At 51.7% G+C, this 18,332-nt stretch overlaps 1 protein-coding gene across 1 annotated transcript in view; it reads left to right on the forward strand.

The window, feature by feature from the left end:
* Positions 1-1,312: 1,312 nt before the first annotated feature.
* Positions 1,313-18,332, forward strand: part of enc2 (ectodermal-neural cortex 2) — a 98,734-nt gene continuing 81,714 nt past the window's right edge. The window contains exon 1 of the mRNA XM_060928495.1: positions 1,313-1,465. The gene's annotated coding sequence lies outside the window, so the exon portion shown is untranslated. The remainder of the gene's footprint in view (positions 1,466-18,332) is intronic.

The raw sequence follows: 18,332 nt of genomic DNA on the forward strand, positions 1-18,332 counted from the left end.
ATTCTCAAATTACTTACAAACAATAAACAAACAAACAAACATCAGTATGAGTGTGTAATGTCCGAGTGTGTGAAGATGTGCTTTTGTTTAAACAGCAACATCGAACAAGAGATAGATAGATAGATAGATAGATAGATAGATAGATAGATAGATAGATAGATAGATAGATAGATAGATAGATAGATAGGGTGATGGATGCTCATTTGTAGATGGATGGATGGATGGATGGATGGGTAGGAGGATGGGAGGAGGGAGAGGAGGAAGAATGGATGCTCATTTCCTGCTCATTTGTAGATGGATGGATGGATGGATGGATGGATGGATGGATGGAGAGGAGGATGGGTGGATGGATAAGAGGATGGAAGATAGGAGCATGGATGGACGGATGGATGGAGAGGAGGAGGATGGATGGAGAGGAGGATGGATGGATGGATGGATGGAGAGGAGGATGGGTGGATGGATAAGAGGATGGATGATAGGAGCATGGATGGACGGATGGATGGACGGATGGATGGAGAGGAGGAGGATGGATGGATGGAAAGGAGGAGGATGGATGGATGGATGGATGGATGGATGGATGGATGGGAGGAGGATGGATGGATGGAGAGGAGGATGGATGGATGGATGGATGGATGGAGAGGAGGATGGATGGATGGATGGATGGATGGATGGATGGAGAGGAGGATGGATGGATGGATGGATGGATGGAGAGGAGGATGGATGGATGGATGGATGGTTGGATGGATGGAGAGGAGGATGGATGGATGGGAGGAGGATGGATGGATGGAGAGGAGGATGGATGGATGGATGGATGGATGGATGGATGGATGGAGAGGAGGATGGATGGATGGATGGATGGAGAGGAGGATGGATGGATGGATGGATGGATGGAGAGGAGGATGGATGGATGGAGAGGAGGATGGATGGATGGATGGATGGATGGAGAGGAGGATGGATGGATGGATGGATGGATGGATGGAGAGGAGGATGGATGGATGGATGGATGGATGGATGGATGGATGGAGAGGAGGATGGATGGATGGTTGGATGGATGGAGAGGAGGATGGATGGATGGATGCTCATTTCCCACTTGTATTGTTCTCGTGCGCTATCATCGTTCAAAACCGAAGTCCCGCCCACCCCGTCAGCGATTGGCTGCTTTTTGTACGAGACAAACTCGCGCCCATTTCTCGCATGCTCGACTCCCATTCGGAGCTCGCGCTCGTTAGCATGACGGTAGCTCAGTCCTGATTGGCCAACTCCAGCGTCACTCACTCTGAAGTCCCGCCCCTGTTCTCTGAGAGACATAAAGACTTCCTGGGTGTTTTTCTGCGCTCAGTCGCTTAAAGACGGAAACGCGGGCTGGAGGTGTTTAAAGAAGACTTTATCCGGACTGAAATAAAGAGTATGTTCCTGTCAGAGCCGTAACGGGGACCGGAGAGAGAGAGAGAGAGAGAGAGAGAGAGTGAGTATCCTTTCCTTCCTTTCTAATGCAAATGTTTAGCTAGTTTGGCCGGTGTTCAGTCTCCATCACACAAACCCCTTCAGCTCTTCAGTTCACCCTCACTGATCAACTGTAGAGAGTGTGTGTGTGTGGAGTCGCTCCCAGTCTGCTCCCAGTCTCAGCTCAGCTCCCAGTCTGCTCCCAGTCTCAGCTCAGCTCCCAGTCTGCTCCCAGTCTCAGCTCAGCTCCCAGTCTGCTCCCAGTCTCAGCTCAGCTCCCAGTCTGCTCCCAGTCCCAGCTTCATTTGGATTCAAGTCTCTTCACTTCCCCGCGTGCCAGCGCGCTGAGCTGGAGAAACCTGGGCTCGATCCCGAATGGCTGCCGGTGAGGCTGTGTAGGGCGCGCGGTGTTATTATTCCGCGCGCTGCGTAGGGCGCGTTTGCAGGGAGCGCAGAGCTGATGGGGATTGGGCCAGCTGAGGCTGCAGCGATAGCGAGCACAGCCCGAGTCTCTCTCTCTCACACACACACACACACACACAGCTCCACTGACCGCTTTACAACTCACACACACACAGAGCTCCACTGACTGCTTTACAACTCACACACACACAGAGCTCCACTGACTGCTTTACAACTCACACACACACACACACAGCTCCACTGACTGCTTTACAACTCACACACACACAGCTCCACTGACTGCTTTACAACTCACACACACACACACACACAGCTCCACTGACTGCTTTACAACTCACACACACACACACACACAGCTCCACTGACTGCTTTACAACTCACACACACACACACACACACACAGCTCCACTGACCGCTTTACAACTCACACACACACACACACAGCTCCACTGACCGCTTTACAACTCACACACACACACACACACAGCTCCACTGACCGCTTTACAACTCACACACACACACACACAGCTCCACTGACTGCTTTACAACTCACACACACACACACACACAGCTCCACTGACTGCTTTACAACTCACACACACACACAGCTCCACTGAGTGCTTTACAACTCACACACACACACAGCTCCACTGACCGCTTTACAACTCACTCTCTCACACACACACACACACACACACACAGCTCCACTGACCGCTTTACAACTCACACACACAGAGCTCCACTGACTGCTTTACAACTCACACACACACACAGCTCCACTGACTGCTTTACAACTCACACACACAGCTCCACTGACCGCTTTACAACTCACACACACAGAGCTCCACTGACTGCTTTACAACTCACACACACACACAGCTCCACTGACCGCTTTACAACTCACACACACACAGCTCCACTGACTGCTTTACAACTCACACACACACACAGCTCCACTGACTGCTTTACAACTCACACACACACAGCTCCACTGACTGCTTTACAACTCACACACACAGCTCCACTGACTGCTTTACAACTCTCACACACACACACACAGCTCCACTGACTGCTTTACAACTCACACACACACAGCTCCACTGACTGCTTTACAACTCACACACACACAGCTCCACTGACTGCTTTACAACTCACACACACACACAGCTCCACTGACTGCTTTACAACTCACACACACACACACACAGCTCCACTGACTGCTTTACAACTCACACACACACACACAGCTCCACTGACCGCTTTACAACACACACAGCTCCACTGACCGCTTTACAACACACACAGCTCCACTGACCGCTTTACAACACACACAGCTCCACTGACCGCTTTACAACACACACAGCTCCACTGACCGCTTTACAACACACACAGCTCCACTGACCGCTTTACAACACACACAGCTCCACTGACCGCTTTACAACACACACAGCTCCACTGACCGCTTTACAACACACACAGCTCCACTGACCGCTTTACAACACACACAGCTCCACTGACCGCTTTACAACACACACAGCTCCACTGACCGCTTTACAACACACACAGCTCCACTGACCGCTTTACAACACACACAGCTCCACTGACCGCTTTACAACACACACAGCTCCACTGACCGCTTTACAACACACACAGCTCCACTGACCGCTTTACAACACACACAGCTCCACTGACCGCTTTACAACACACACAGCTCCACTGACCGCTTTACAACACACACAGCTCCACTGACCGCTTTACAACACACACAGCTCCACTGACCGCTTTACAACTCACACACACCGCTCCACTGACCGCTTTACAACACACACACACCGCTCCACTGACCGCTTTACAACACACACACACCGCTCCACTGACTGCTTTACAACACACACACACAGCTCCACTGACCGCTTTACAACACACACACACACACACACACAGCTCCACTGACCGCTTTACAACACACATACACAGCTCCACTGACCGCTTTACAACACATACACAGCTCCACTGACCGCTTTACAACACATACACAGCTCCACTGACCGCTTTACAACACATACACAGCTCCACTGACCGCTTTACAACACATACACAGCTCCACTGACCGCTTTACAACACACACACAGCAACACTGACCGCTTTACAACTCACACACACAGCAACACTGACCGCTTTACAACTCACACGCACAGCTCCACTGACCGCTTTACAACTCACACGCACAGCTCCACTGACCGCTTTACAACTCACACGCACAGCTCCACTGACCGCTTTACAACTCACACACACAGAGCTCCACTGACTGCTTTACAACTCACACACACACACAGCTCCACTGACTGCTTTACAACTCACACACACACACAGCTCCACTGACTGCTTTACAACTCACACACACACACAGCTCCACTGACTGCTTTACAACTCACACACACACACACACAGCTCCACTGACTGCTTTACAACTCACACACACACAGAGCTCCACTGACCGCTTTACAACTCACTCTCTCACACACACACACACACACACACACACACACACAGCTCCACTGACCGCTTTACAACTCACACACACAGAGCTCCACTGACTGCTTTACAACTCACACACACACACAGAGCTCCACTGACCGCTTTACAACTCACACACACAGAGCTCCACTGACTGCTTTACAACTCACACACACACACAGCTCCACTGACTGCTTTACAACTCACACACACACAGCTCCACTGACTGCTTTACAACTCACACACACACACACACACACACAGCTCCACTGACTGCTTTACAACTCTCACACACACACAGCTCCACTGACTGCTTTACAACTCACACACACACACAGCTCCACTGACTGCTTTACAACTCACACACACACAGCTCCACTGACTGCTTTACAACTCACACACACACACACACACACAGCTCCACTGACTGCTTTACAACTCACACACACACACAGCTCCACTGACCGCTTTACAACACACACAGCTCCACTGACCGCTTTACAACACACACAGCTCCACTGACCGCTTTACAACACACACAGCTCCACTGACCGCTTTACAACTCACACACACACAGCTCCACTGACCGCTTTACAACTCACACACACCTCTCTGACACACACGCACAGCTCCACTGACTGCTTTACAACACACACGCACAGCTCCACTGACTGCTTTACAACACACACGCACAGCTCCACTGACTGCTTTACAACACACACACACCGCTCCACTGACTGCTTTACAACACACACACACAGCTCCACTGACCGCTTTACAACACACACACACACACACACACACAGCTCCACTGACCGCTTTACAACACACATACACAGCTCCACTGACCGCTTTACAACACATACACAGCTCCACTGACCGCTTTACAACACATACACAGCTCCACTGACCGCTTTACAACACACACACAGCAACACTGACCGCTTTACAACTCACACACACAGCTCCACTGACCGCTTTACAACTCACACACACACACAGCTCCACTGACCGCTTTACAACTCACACACACACACACACAGCTCCACTGACCGCTTTACAACTCACACACAGCTCCACTGACCGCTTTACAACTCACACACACCTCTCTGACACACACGCACAGCTCCACTGACTGCTTTACAACACACACACACCGCTCCACTGACTGCTTTACAACACACACACACAGCTCCACTGACCGCTTTACAACACACATACACAGCTCCACTGACCGCTTTACAACACACATACACAGCTCCACTGACCGCTTTACAACACACATACACAGCTCCACTGACCGCTTTACAACACATACACAGCTCCACTGACCGCTTTACAACACATACACAGCTCCACTGACCGCTTTACAACACATACACAGCTCCACTGACCGCTTTACAACACACACAGCAACACTGACCGCTTTACAACTCACACACACAGCTCCACTGACCGCTTTACAACTCACACACACAGAGCTCCACTGACCGCTTTACAACTCACACACACACACAGCTCCACTGACCGCTTTACAACTCACACACACACACGCACAGCTCCACTGACCGCTTTACAACTCACACGCACAGCTCCACTGACCGCTTTACAACTCACACACACAGAGCTCCACTGACCGCTTTACAACTCACACACACACACAGCTCCACTGACTGCTTTACAACTCACACACACACACAGCTCCACTGACTGCTTTACAACTCACACACACACACAGCTCCACTGACTGCTTTACAACTCACACACACACACAGCTCCACTGACTGCTTTACAACTCACACACACACACACACAGCTCCACTGACTGCTTTACAACTCACACACACACACACACAGCTCCACTGACTGCTTTACAACTCACACACACAGAGCTCCACTGACCGCTTTACAACTCACTCTCTCACACACACACACACACACACAGCTCCACTGACCGCTTTACAACTCACACACACAGAGCTCCACTGACTGCTTTACAACTCACACACACACACAGCTCCACTGACCGCTTTACAACTCACACACACAGAGCTCCACTGACTGCTTTACAACTCACACACACACACACACACAGCTCCACTGACCGCTTTACAACTCACACACACAGAGCTCCACTGACTGCTTTACAACTCACACACACACAGCTCCACTGACTGCTTTACAACTCACACACACACAGCTCCACTGACTGCTTTACAACTCTCACACACACACACACACACAGCTCCACTGACTGCTTTACAACTCACACACACACACAGCTCCACTGACTGCTTTACAACTCACACACACACAGCTCCACTGACTGCTTTACAACTCACACACACACACACACACACAGCTCCACTGACTGCTTTACAACTCACACACACACACACACACAGCTCCACTGACTGCTTTACAACTCACACACACACACAGCTCCACTGACCGCTTTACAACACACACAGCTCCACTGACCGCTTTACAACACACACAGCTCCACTGACCGCTTTACAACTCACACAGCTCCACTGACCGCTTTACAACTCACACACACCTCTCTGACACACACGCACAGCTCCACTGACTGCTTTACAACACACACGCACAGCTCCACTGACTGCTTTACAACACACACGCACAGCTCCACTGACTGCTTTACAACACACACGCACAGCTCCACTGACTGCTTTACAACACACACGCACCGCTCCACTGACTGCTTTACAACACACACACACAGCTCCACTGACCGCTTTACAACACACACACACACACAGCTCCACTGACCGCTTTACAACACACATACACAGCTCCACTGACCGCTTTACAACACATACACAGCTCCACTGACCGCTTTACAACACACACACAGCAACACTGACCGCTTTACAACTCACACACACAGCTCCACTGACCGCTTTACAACTCACACACACACACGCACAGCTCCACTGACCGCTTTACAACTCACACGCACAGCTCCACTGACCGCTTTACAACTCACACGCACAGCTCCACTGACCGCTTTACAACTCACACGCACAGCTCCACTGACCGCTTTACAACTCACACACACACACACAGCTCCACTGACCGCTTTACAACTCACACACACACACAGCTCCACTGACCGCTTTACAACTCACACACACACACAGCTCCACTGACCGCTTTACAACTCACACACACACACAGCTCCACTGACCGCTTTACAACTCACACGCACAGCTCCACTGACCGCTTTACAACTCACACGCACAGCTCCACTGACCGCTTTACAACTCACACGCACAGCTCCACTGACCGCTTTACAACTCACACGCACAGCTCCACTGACCGCTTTACAACTCACACGCACAGCTCCACTGACCGCTTTACAACTCACACGCACAGCTCCACTGACCGCTTTACAACTCACACGCACAGCTCCACTGACCGCTTTACAACTCACACGCACAGCTCCACTGACCGCTTTACAACTCACACGCACAGCTCCACTGACCGCTTTACAACTCACACGCACAGCTCCACTGACCGCTTTACAACTCAGACGCACAGCTCCACTGACCGCTTTACAACTCAGACGCACAGCTCCACTGACCGCTTTACAACTCAGACGCACAGCTCCACTGACCGCTTTACAACTCAGACGCACAGCTCCACTGACCGCTTTACAACTCAGACGCACAGCTCCACTGACCGCTTTACAACTCAGACGCACAGCTCCACTGACCGCTTTACAACTCAGACGCACAGCTCCACTGACCGCTTTACAACACACACACAGCAACACTGACCGCTTTACAACTCACACACACAGCTCCACTGACCGCTTTACAACTCACACACACAGCTCCACTGACCGCTTTACAACTCACACACACACACAGCTCCACTGACCGCTTTACAACTCACACACACACACAGCTCCACTGACCGCTTTACAACTCACACACACACAGCTCCACTGACCGCTTTACAACTCACACACACACACAGCTCCACTGACCGCTTTACAACTCACACACACACACAGCTCCACTGACCGCTTTACAACTCACACACACACACAGCTCCACTGACCGCTTTACAACTCACACACACACAGCTCCACTGACCGCTTTACAACTCACACGCACAGCTCCACTGACCGCTTTACAACTCACACGCACAGCTCCACTGACCGCTTTACAACTCACACGCACAGCTCCACTGACCGCTTTACAACTCACACGCACAGCTCCACTGACCGCTTTACAACTCACACACACACACAGCTCCACTGACCGCTTTACAACTCACACGCACAGCTCCACTGACCGCTTTACAACTCACACGCACAGCTCCACTGACCGCTTTACAACTCACACACACACACAGCTCCACTGACCGCTTTACAACTCAGACGCACAGCTCCACTGACCGCTTTACAACTCAGACGCACAGCTCCACTGACCGCTTTACAACTCAGACACACAGCTCCACTGACCGCTTTACAACACACACAGCTCCACTGACCGCTTTACAACTTAGACACACACACAGCTCCACTGACCGCTTTACAACTCTCTCTCTCTCTCACACACACACAGCTCCACTGACTGCTTTACAACTCACACACAGCTCCACTGACCGCTTTACAACACACACACAGCTCCACTGACCGCTTTACAACACATACACAGCTCCACTGACCGCTTTACAACACACACACAGCAACACTGACCGCTTTACAACTCACACACACAGCTCCACTGACCGCTTTACAACTCACACACACAGAGCTCCACTGACCGCTTTACAACTCACACGCACAGCTCCACTGACCGCTTTACAACTCACACGCACAGCTCCACTGACCGCTTTACAACTCACACGCACAGCTCCACTGACCGCTTTACAACTCACACGCACAGCTCCACTGACCGCTTTACAACTCACACGCACAGCTCCACTGACCGCTTTACAACTCACACGCACAGCTCTACTGACCGCTTTACAACTCACACGCACAGCTCCACTGACCGCTTTACAACTCAGACGCACAGCTCCACTGACCGCTTTACAACACACACAGCTCCACTGACCGCTTTACAACTCTCTCTCTCTCTCACACACACACACAGCTCCACTGACTGCTTTACAACTCACACACACACACAGCTCCACTGACCGCTTTACAACTCACACACACACACAGCTCCACTGACCGCTTTACAACTCACACACACACACAGCTCCACTGACCGCTTTACAACTCACACACACACACAGCTCCACTGACCGCTTTACAACTCACACACACACACAGCTCCACTGACCGCTTTACAACTCACACACACACACAGCTCCACTGACCGCTTTACAACTCACACACACACACAGCTCCACTGACCGCTTTACAACTCACACACACACAGCTCCACTGACCGCTTTACAACTCACACACACACACAGCTCCACTGACCGCTTTACAACTCACACACACACACAGCTCCACTGACCGCTTTACAACTCACACACACACACAGCTCCACTGACCGCTTTACAACTCACACACACACAGCTCCACTGACCGCTTTACAACTCACACACACACACAGCTCCACTGACCGCTTTACAACTCACACACACACACAGCTCCACTGACCGCTTTACAACTCACACACACACACAGCTCCACTGACCGCTTTACAACTCACACACACACAGCTCCACTGACCGCTTTACAACTCACACACACACAGCTCCACTGACCGCTTTACAACTCACACACACACAGCTCCACTGACCGCTTTACAACTCACACACACACAGCTCCACTGACCGCTTTACAACTCACACACACACAGCTCCACTGACCGCTTTACAACTCACACACACACAGCTCCACTGACCGCTTTACAACTCACACACACACAGCTCCACTGACCGCTTTACAACTCACACACACACAGCTCCACTGACCGCTTTACAACTCACACACACACAGCTCCACTGACCGCTTTACAACACACACACACAGCTCCACTGACCGCTTTACAACACACACACCTCTCTCACACACACACACACCAACACTGACCGCTTTACAACACACACACACACACAGCTCCACTGACAGCTTTACAACTCACATTCTCACACACACACAGCTCCACTGACCGCTTTACAACTCATACACACAGCTCCACTGACCGCTTTACAACTCATACACACAGCTCCACTGACCGCTTTACAACTCACACACACAGCTCCACTGACCGCTTTACAACTCTCACACACAGCTCCACTGACCGCTTTACAACTCACACACACAGCTCCACTGACCGCTTTACAACTCATACACACAGCTCCACTGACCGCTTTACAACACACACACAGCTCCACTGACCGCTTTACAACTCATACACACAGCTCCACTGACCGCTTTACAACTCATACACACAGCTCCACTGACCGCTTTACAACACACACACAGCTCCACTGACCGCTTTACAACTCACACACAGCTCCACTGACCGCTTTACAACTCACACACACACACAGCTCCACTGACCGCTTTACAACACACACAGCTCCACTGACCGCTTTACAACACACACAGCTCCACTGACCGCTTTACAACACACACACACAGCTCCACTGACCGCTTTACAACACACACACACAGCTCCACTGACCGCTTTACAACTCACACACACACACAGCTCCACTGACCGCTTTACAACTCATACACAGCTCCACTGACCGCTTTACAACACACACACACAGCTCCACTGACCGCTTTACAACACACACACACAGCTCCACTGACCGCTTTACAACACACACACACAGCTCCACTGACCGCTTTACAACTCACACACACAGCTCCACTGACCGCTTTACAACTCATACACAGCTCCACTGACCGCTTTACAACACACACAGCTCCACTGACCGCTTTACAACACACACAGCTCCACTGACCGCTTTACAACACACACACACAGCTCCACTGACCGCTTTACAACACACACACACAGCTCCACTGACCGCTTTACAACACACACACACAGCTCCACTGACCGCTTTACAACACACACACACAGCTCCACTGACCGCTTTACAACACACACACACAGCTCCACTGACCGCTTTACAACACACACACACAGCTCCACTGACCGCTTTACAACACACACACACAGCTCCACTGACCGCTTTACAACACACACACACAGCTCCACTGACCGCTTTACAACACACACACACAGCTCCACTGACCGCTTTACAACACACACACACAGCTCCACTGACCGCTTTACAACACACACACACAGCTCCACTGACCGCTTTACAACACACACACACAGCTCCACTGACCGCTTTACAACACACACACACAGCTCCACTGACCGCTTTACAACACACACACACAGCTCCACTGACCGCTTTACAACACACACACACAGCTCCACTGACCGCTTTACAACACACACACACAGCTCCACTGACCGCTTTACAACACACACACACAGCTCCACTGACCGCTTTACAACACACACACACAGCTCCACTGACCGCTTTACAACACACACACACAGCTCCACTGACCGCTTTACAACACACACACACAGCTCCACTGACCGCTTTACAACACACACACACAGCTCCACTGACCGCTTTACAACACACACACACAGCTCCACTGACCGCTTTACAACACACACACACAGCTCCACTGACCGCTTTACAACACACACACACAGCTCCACTGACCGCTTTACAACACACACACACAGCTCCACTGACCGCTTTACAACACACACACACAGCTCCACTGACCGCTTTACAACACACACACACAGCTCCACTGACCGCTTTACAACACACACACACAGCTCCACTGACCGCTTTACAACACACACACACAGCTCCACTGACCGCTTTACAACACACACACACAGCTCCACTGACCGCTTTACAACACACACACACAGCTCCACTGACCGCTTTACAACACACACACACAGCTCCACTGACCGCTTTACAACACACACACACAGCTCCACTGACCGCTTTACAACACACACACACAGCTCCACTGACCGCTTTACAACACACACACACAGCTCCACTGACCGCTTTACAACACACACACACAGCTCCACTGACCGCTTTACAACACACACACACAGCTCCACTGACCGCTTTACAACACACACACACAGCTCCACTGACCGCTTTACAACACACACACACAGCTCCACTGACCGCTTTACAACACACACACACAGCTCCACTGACCGCTTTACAACACACACACACAGCTCCACTGACCGCTTTACAACACACACGCACAGCTCCACTGACCGCTTTACAACACACACGCACAGCTCCACTGACCGCTTTACAACACACACGCACAGCTCCACTGACCGCTTTACAACACACACGCACAGCTCCACTGACCGCTTTACAACACACACGCACAGCTCCACTGACCGCTTTACAACACACACGCACAGCTCCACTGACCGCTTTACAACACACACGCACAGCTCCACTGACCGCTTTACAACACACACGCACAGCTCCACTGACCGCTTTACAACACACACGCACAGCTCCACTGACCGCTTTACAACACACACGCACAGCTCCACTGACCGCTTTACAACACACACGCACAGCTCCACTGACCGCTTTACAACACACACGCACAGCTCCACTGACCGCTTTACAACACACACGCACAGTTCCACTGACCGCTTTACAACACACACGCACAGTTCCACTGACCGCTTTACAACTCACACACAGTTCCACTGACCGCTTTACAACTCACACACAGCTCCACTGACCGCTTTACAACACACACAGCTCCACTGACCGCTTTACAACACACACAGCTCCACTGACCGCTTTACAACACACACAGCTCCACTGACCGCTTTACAACACACACAGCTCCACTGACCGCTTTACAACACACACAGCTCCACTGACCGCTTTACAACACACACGCACAGCTCCACTGACCGCTTTACAACACACACGCACAGCTCCACTGACCGCTTTACAACACACACGCACAGCTCCACTGACCGCTTTACAACACACACGCACAGCTCCACTGACCGCTTTACAACACACACGCACAGCTCCACTGACCGCTTTACAACACACACGCACAGCTCCACTGACCGCTTTACAACACACACGCACAGTTCCACTGACCGCTTTACAACTCACACACAGTTCCACTGACCGCTTTACAACTCACACACAGTTCCACTGACCGCTTTACAACTCACACACAGCTCCACTGACCGCTTTACAACACACACAGCTCCACTGACCGCTTTACAACACACACAGCTCCACTGACCGCTTTACAACACACACAGCTCCACTGACCGCTTTACAACACACACACACAGCTCCACTGACCGCTTTACAACACACACACACAGCTCCACTGACCGCTTTACAACACACACACACAGCTCCACTGACCGCTTTACAACACACACACACAGCTCCACTGACCGCTTTACAACACACACACAGCTCCACTGACCGCTTTACAACACACACAGCTCCACTGACCGCTTTACAACACACACGCACAGCTCCTCTGACCGCTTTACAACACACACGCACAGCTCCACTGACCGCTTTACAACACACACGCACAGCTCCACTGACCGCTTTACAACACACACGCACAGCTCCACTGACCGCTTTACAACACACACACAGCTCCACTGACCGCTTTACAACACACACACAGCTCCACTGACCGCTTTACAACACACACAGCTCCACTGACCGCTTTACAACACACACACACAGCTCCTCTGACCGCTTTACAACACACACACACAGCTCCACTGACCGCTTTACAACTCACACACAGCTCCACTGACCGCTTTACAACACACACACACAGCTCCACTGACCGCTTTACAACACACACACACACAGCTCCACTGACCGCTTTACAACACACACACACACAGCTCCACTGACCGCTTTACAACTCACACACACAGCTCCACTGACCGCTTTACAACACACACAGCTCCACTGACCGCTTTACAACACACACAGCTCCACTGACCGCTTTACAACTCACACAGCTCCACTGACCGCTTTACAACTCACACAGCTCCACTGACCGCTTTACAACACACACGCACAGCTCCACTGACCGCTTTACAACACACACGCACAGCTCCACTGACCGCTTTACAACACACACAGCTCCACTGACCGCTTTACAACACACACAGCTCCACTGACCGCTTTACAACACACACGCACAGCTCCACTGACCGCTTTACAACACACACGCACAGCTCCACTGACCGCTTTACAACACACACGCACAGCTCCACTGACCGCTTTACAACACACACAGCTCCACTGACCGCTTTACAACTCACACAGCTCCACTGACCGCTTTACAACTCACACAGCTCCACTGACCGCTTTACAACACACACGCACAGCTCCACTGACCGCTTTACAACACACACGCACAGCTCCACTGACCGCTTTACAACACACACAGCTCCACTGACCGCTTTACAACACACACAGCTCCACTGACCGCTTTACAACACACACAGCTCCACTGACCGCTTTACAACACACACACACAGCTCCACTGACCGCTTTACAACACACACACACAGCTCCACTGACCGCTTTACAACTCACACAGCTCCACTGACCGCTTTACAACTCACACGCACAGCTCCACTGACCGCTTTACAACTCACACACACGCACAGCTCCACTGACCGCTTTACAACTCACACACACGCACAGCTCCACTGACCGCTTTACAACTCACACACACGCACAGCTCCACTGACCGCTTTACAACTCACACACACGCACAGCTCCACTGACCGCTTTACAACTCACACACACGCACAGCTCCACTGACCGCTTTACAACTCACACACACAGCTCCACTGACCGCTTTACAACACACACACACAGCTCCACTGACCGCTTTACAACACACACACACAGCTCCACTGACCGCTTTACAACACACACACACAGCTCCACTGACCGCTTTACAACACACACACACAGCTCCACTGACCGCTTTACAACACACACAGCTCCACTGACCGCTTTACAACTCACACGCACAGCTCCACTGACCGCTTTACAACTCACACGCACAGCTCCACTGACCGCTTTACAACACACACGCACAGCTCCACTGACCGCTTTACAACACACACGCACAGCTCCACTGACCGCTTTACAACACACACAGCTCCACTGACCGCTTTACAACTCACACGCACAGCTCCACTGACCGCTTTACAACACACACAGCTCCACTGACCGCTTTACAACACACACACACAGCTCCTCTGACCGCTTTACAACACACACACACAGCTCCACTGACCGCTTTACAACACACACGCACAGCTCCACTGACCGCTTTACAACACACACGCACAGCTCCACTGACCGCTTTACAACACACACACAGCTCCACTGACCGCTTTACAACACACACACAGCTCCACTGACCGCTTTACAACACACACAGCTCCACTGACCGCTTTACAACACACACACACAGCTCCTCTGACCGCTTTACAACACACACACACAGCTCCACTGACCGCTTTACAACTCACACACAGCTCCACTGACCGCTTTACAACACACACACACAGCTCCACTGACCGCTTTACAACACACACACACAGCTCCACTGACCGCTTTACAACACACACACACACAGCTCCACTGACCGCTTTACAACTCACACGCACAGCTCCACTGACCGCTTTACAACACACACGCACAGCTCCACTGACCGCTTTACAACACACACGCACAGCTCCACTGACCGCTTTACAACACACACGCACAGCTCCACTGACCGCTTTACAACACACACAGCTCCACTGACCGCTTTACAACTCACACAGCTCCACTGACCGCTTTACAACTCACACAGCTCCACTGACCGCTTTACAACACACACGCACAGCTCCACTGACCGCTTTACAACACACACGCACAGCTCCACTGACCGCTTTACAACACACACAGCTCCACTGACCGCTTTACAACACACACAGCTCCACTGACCGCTTTACAACACACACAGCTCCACTGACCGCTTTACAACACACACACACAGCTCCACTGACCGCTTTACAACACACACACACAGCTCCACTGACCGCTTTACAACTCACACAGCTCCACTGACCGCTTTACAACTCACACGCACAGCTCCACTGACCGCTTTACAACTCACACACACGCACAGCTCCACTGACCGCTTTACAACTCACACACACGCACAGCTCCACTGACCGCTTTACAACTCACACACACGCACAGCTCCACTGACCGCTTTACAACTCACACACACGCACAGCTCCACTGACCGCTTTACAACTCACACACACGCACAGCTCCACTGACCGCTTTACAACTCACACACACAGCTCCACTGACCGCTTTACAACACACACACACAGCTCCACTGACCGCTTTACAACACACACACACAGCTCCACTGACCGCTTTACAACACACACACACAGCTCCACTGACCGCTTTACAACACACACACACAGCTCCACTGACCGCTTTACAACACACACACACAGCTCCACTGACCGCTTTACAACACACACAGCTCCACTGACCGCTTTACAACTCACACGCACAGCTCCACTGACCGCTTTACAACTCACACGCACAGCTCCACTGACCGCTTTACAACACACACGCACAGCTCCACTGACCGCTTTACAACACACACGCACAGCTCCACTGACCGCTTTACAACACACACGCACAGCTCCACTGACCGCTTTACAACACACACAGCTCCACTGACCGCTTTACAACTCACACGCACAGCTCCACTGACCGCTTTACAACTCACACGCACAGCTCCACTGACCGCTTTACAACACACACGCACAGCTCCACTGACCGCTTTACAACACACACAGCTCCACTGACCGCTTTACAACACACACGCACAGCTCCACTGACCGCTTTACAACACACACGCACAGTTCCACTGACCGCTTTACAACTCACACGCACAGCTCCACTGACCGCTTTACAACACACACAGCTCCACTGACCGCTTTACAACACACACAGCTCCACTGACCGCTTTACAACACACACAGCTCCACTGACCGCTTTACAACACACACAGCTCCACTGACCGCTTTACAACACACACACACAGCTCCACTGACCGCTTTACAACACACACACACAGCTCCACTGACCGCTTTACAACACACACACACAGCTCCACTGACCGCTTTACAACACACACAGCTCCACTGACCGCTTTACAACTCACACGCACAGCTCCACTGACCGCTTTACAACTCACACACACGCACAGCTCCACTGACCGCTTTACAACTCACACACACGCACAGCTCCACTGACCGCTTTACAACTCACACACACGCACAGCTCCACTGACCGCTTTACAACTCACACACACGCACAGCTCCACTGACCGCTTTACAACTCACACACACGCACAGCTCCACTGACCGCTTTACAACTCACACACACGCACAGCTCCACTGACCGCTTTACAACTCACACACACGCACAGCTCCACTGACCGCTTTACAACACACACGCACAGCTCCACTGACCGCTTTACAACACACACGCACAGCTCCACTGACCGCTTTACAACACACACGCACAGCTCCACTGACCGCTTTACAACACACACGCACAGCTCCACTGACCGCTTTACAACACACACACACAGCTCCACTGACCGCTTTACAACACACACACACAGCTCCACTGACCGCTTTACAACACACACACACAGCTCCACTGACCGCTTTACAACACACACACACAGCTCCACTGACCGCTTTACAACACACACACACAGCTCC

This window comes from Neoarius graeffei, chromosome 8 (assembly GCF_027579695.1).
Source record: "Neoarius graeffei isolate fNeoGra1 chromosome 8, fNeoGra1.pri, whole genome shotgun sequence".
Classification (NCBI taxonomy): domain Eukaryota; kingdom Metazoa; phylum Chordata; class Actinopteri; order Siluriformes; family Ariidae; genus Neoarius; species Neoarius graeffei.